The sequence below is a fragment of the Pinus tabuliformis genome, chromosome 4_2 (assembly GCF_031772625.1).
Source record: "Pinus tabuliformis cultivar Carrire ecotype Pingquan chromosome 4_2, CPIR1, whole genome shotgun sequence".
In the NCBI taxonomy this organism is placed as follows: Eukaryota; Viridiplantae; Streptophyta; class Pinopsida; order Pinales; family Pinaceae; genus Pinus; species Pinus tabuliformis.
The window spans coordinates 361,565,095-361,569,146 of NC_142304.1; the positions used below are offsets into that span (position 1 = coordinate 361,565,095).

The window sequence follows — 4,052 nt, forward strand, 5'->3', positions numbered from 1 at the left end:
CAAGTACTATGTGTATGTGATGTCACCTAACAAGTACCACAATAATACAAATCAGTGGTTTATGTTAGTCATTTTAATTATGCATGGAAACTTCAAGATGATGGATGAAAATACATGTGAACATAACATAGTAAAAAATATTTGCCTAAAAAAATCTTTAGAGTGTGCTTGAGTTTATAAAATAAACACATATCAAAGCTTCAAAAGAAAACTTAAAAGTGTCCCTAGATTTGTAACATAAGCACATATCAAAACCTTATATAGCGATAAATTTAACCTCTATCTCTAAAAAAAAATTATGGCCACCTCAAAGTACTAGGAAAACTCTATGATTTGTACAAATAAAATTCATAAACTATGGTCACCATATAAATTCAGCCCTAATTTGAAAATCCCACATAACCATGAAAAAAAACATAATTTTAAGTTTATATACTACTATAACCTCTTGGTGGCATGAATTCCCTCATAAAAGATTTCAGATGTTGAATGGAGTCTTATTTTTCCCGCATTCACTCAAAACGTCACATACACATTCAAATTTTTTTGAAATGCAACAATAAATTATAACCATATTTTTACATTAAGGGTGTTTATTAGGGAGAGTGCTCCTGCTAACCACCATCGTCTATCGATATATGAAACTCAAGAAATGAACATATGGATCGTGATCGAGTAAAAAATAGTCGCAGTAGATGCAAGTGGCCTAACCAAGGTTTGAGTATGTTGACCGTGACAATGGAGCCGAGGGAAGCTCAAACTAATTGTGGGTTTAGGTCCAGTGAAAGTTGAAGAAGTTATAGGTTGGAGAAACCAGGTCACATGAAGAAAAATCAATGGGAAGAAAGAAGTGGTTGTTTCCCTAATGTTTTTTTTTCTTAGACACATGTTTGAATTGGGATTCCAATAGATCATTGGCCCGAGATGGCAGGATAAACGATGGGGGTTCCTAATTTGGAGATGGAATTGGTGGAAAGAGGAGGAGGAGAGGGGGATCTCATGGTGGTTGTGTAATCATTAATGGATTTGGCGAACGAGATAGCAGGTGTCGGGGAATGCAAGAACTCTTCAAAAAAAAGGTGCCAATCTGGTGAGAAGGATCGAATTATTAGCACCCATGTTTGAAGAATCAAGGAAATGAAGGATCCCCTACCTAAGGATAATACGTTGTAGGCATTGCAATCTTTCTACTCAGCTCTCAAGTGTGTTGCGGAGATCCTCAAGTTTGGCAATGAGGGTAGGAAGTTGTTATTCTCACTCCTCTGCCTATAATTTTTTTTAATATTGAAATCCATCTTTAGAAATTCAAATTAAACTTACTTGGATTTCAACAAGAGACATTAAACACTTGGTAATGAATCCTTAAAAGACCACCTTCTATTTTCAAACACTTCACATTAAGGTTCTCTGGGTTATCATCATCTTTTCTCTAAGAAACTATGATTATCCTGTAGCTCTCTTGTGGCTCTCAGCACTTTGCGATGGTTTAGAATGATGAATTACCAATCTCCTAAGGACAAAACTAACAAACATAACATACATGCCAAGTCTTGATTCTGAGCCCATTTGTCATATTCTGGAGAAAGGCACCATGTACCATCACACCAACCACCTAGGCCTTTGCGCTACCCTCACCTAGGCTTCCAATACTACTGATATCAAGGATTGCCCATGTAATTACAAGATTTTTCAATGAAATTATAGATTCTAATACTTGATCCCATGACCTAGTCTACAAGTGATGTTTTTAGTACAAATGTTAAATGAATCGCTTACAATGGAAATGCAATCATCCCCTGCATCATAATTTAAACAATATTCAAAGCACCAAAGGAAAATTATTGAGTCATGGGAAGCAACTATTGAGACCTATATGCAACCACTGAGACAAAGTTCTCTTGAAAGTTTGAGGTCCAACTGTAGAACAAAACCTACTAGTCAAGTTAGTGGTCCTACTCCAATGGACTTGGAAGGCCCCAATATTTAAATATCAACACACAGAATGAATTTTGAAGCCTATGCAGAGCTAAGGAAAGAGAAGTGGTTGGTCTTGTGGAGATACCTATTCTAATAATGGTATTCCTAATCACCACATCTTGGAAGTGCTGACATGAATTTCATTTGTATTAGGACTATAACCAGGTGCAAGAACCTTGAGATGGTCTACTTCTACCCCAACACATTTTCAGATTTTTTATGCATTTGTTGACTATTATGTACAATCAAGTTCATCATTCTTAGATTGTTGCATAATTTGAATCTGATTGCCTGAAAGAATCAAATTTTCCATAGTCTAAGTCCATTTAGACTGCCACACAACATTGTAATTTCACAAGCACATTGCATCACAGTTGGTTTTCTTTTATTACAAATTTAGAAGGCATCAAACTTATTTTTCTCTCATGGGTTGAGCTTTGAAAGGAAAAAGGGGTAGAGGAGGTACATACAGTTGGAGCTGATCAACATGGCTACAACAGAGAAGAAAAAAGTTTGTCATGAACTTATATATTCAATGCAAACTAGCTTAACTTTGTCTTACTCTTTCTGCCACAGATTAAGCTAGAAATGAGAGGGGCAAAAGGAAGGCCAAAATTAGGGATTAATGCAACAGAGATTTAATGAAGATGAGAGTTGCTTCCTTTACATTTGTTTTCTTGATTTTGCAAGATTTTTCCCACCATTTCTCTCCACTACCATAAAATGTCCCTTCACCCTCTACTGTCAGGTCATCTACTTCCTTAAAATGAAGCCATTGCCTTCTATTTAATCCATCCCAAACCTTGGGATCTGCAGGGGAAATGATTGTTCCAGACACCTAGAGAAACCAAATTGCATAGGAAAACAATATGAATTGGACACATATCAAAATTGAAATCCCATCTAAGTACTCTATACAAGAAAAGATGGTACCTGCATAGTCAAGGTGGATTTGCAGGGACCAGAGAATTTGATGGGCTTCACAAGATACCTCTTTCCATGGGGTACAAGGAAAACTACACGAGCCGATGAACAAGCCTTTCTCCATGCATTCTTAAATGCCTCAAACACACCACTCATCATAATTCACTAGTATTCTGGAACAAAGTGCTCCAGACCAAATCCAACCATGATGCCCAAAGGCAAATATTTTACTACAGATCAAATTTATGAGGCCATCGACTATTTATGCTGAAAATGTTATGGGAACCCAATCATTCATTTCAAAATAAAAAGTGTCTTCATTATTGAACTGGCATGCCAAATCATTGGTTTGAGCTAATGGGGTACAATTTTCTGTTTCAGTTGATAATGGCCAGAGTCATCCTTGATTATTTTTGTGCACACATATTGAAAATGGGTCACCCTCAATGTGGGTTTTCTTGCATTGACCACATAAAATTGGAAACAACAATAGCAATGCACTTAACAAACTACACTTCTCCATTCCCATTCATTTATAACACACAATTTCCATGACAGATGAATCAAGAGTAGGAGAAATTGTGGAGCTCCAGGTTCTGTATGCCTTTAATGGCATCAAATAATTATCAAGAACAAGAAACTTTGGAGTCATAGGGCTTCTATACCCTATATAGAATTACATAATAATCATGGCATGTTAGGATGAAATAACTCTTGGACAAAGCAAAGGATGGGATGTATGGAACCAGATCCCACAAGAAAAATCTCGACAGGCATAAAGTTATGATCAAGAACAATGACATGCATAAAGTTATGATTAGGAACAATGAGTGGGAGTCTAGGATGAAAATCTTGATGGGCATAAAGTTATGAAATTCAATGAGAAATGGAATGAAATATTTAAAATGGGAGATGAAGATAGAGAAAAATGGAAGAAGTCACTAATTCACTCAAAGAAGTGGTTATCTTTTTAAAAATTCAAGGTGTCGCATAAAAAAAAGGACAGGAATAAGATCTAAAGAAATATACTTACTAGGAGTTACTTCCCCCCATTATTTATGTAGGAGAAAAATTGTAAATGTGTAGAGTCTAGACATCTCAATTTATTCCAAAGTAAGGCTATATGATTAGATTTTCCTATTAACCATTGT

The 4,052-nt window shown here is 35.9% G+C and overlaps 1 pseudogene; it reads right to left on the reverse strand.

The window, feature by feature from the left end:
* Window positions 1-1,522: 1,522 nt before the first annotated feature.
* On the reverse strand, window positions 1,523-3,430 carry LOC149169438 (putative polygalacturonase At1g80170; annotated as a pseudogene).
* Between the last annotated feature and the right edge of the window lie 622 nt (window positions 3,431-4,052).